This window comes from Penaeus monodon, chromosome 28 (genome assembly GCF_015228065.2).
Source record: "Penaeus monodon isolate SGIC_2016 chromosome 28, NSTDA_Pmon_1, whole genome shotgun sequence".
NCBI classification, from domain to species: Eukaryota; Metazoa; Arthropoda; class Malacostraca; order Decapoda; family Penaeidae; genus Penaeus; species Penaeus monodon.
The window spans coordinates 2116014-2116269 of NC_051413.1; positions in this window are offsets into that span (position 1 = coordinate 2116014).

The window sequence follows — 256 nt, forward strand, 5'->3', positions numbered from 1 at the left end:
AAATTTGCAACTGTATAGTAATATCACATTTACCTGGAACCATTTTTCACACGCGCATAGGAAACGGAATCATATATTTCACTGGATTGCATTTTGATGATGAAATATCCATTTATTTAAAAATTAAATTGTTTGATTACAACATAAACAGGTTACAAGTATCAAAATAAAAATGGAAATTATTCTACAGCTTCGCATTAAGAAATGAAGGATACCTCGACAAATCAATTTCAACATACAAGAAAATAATTTTAAA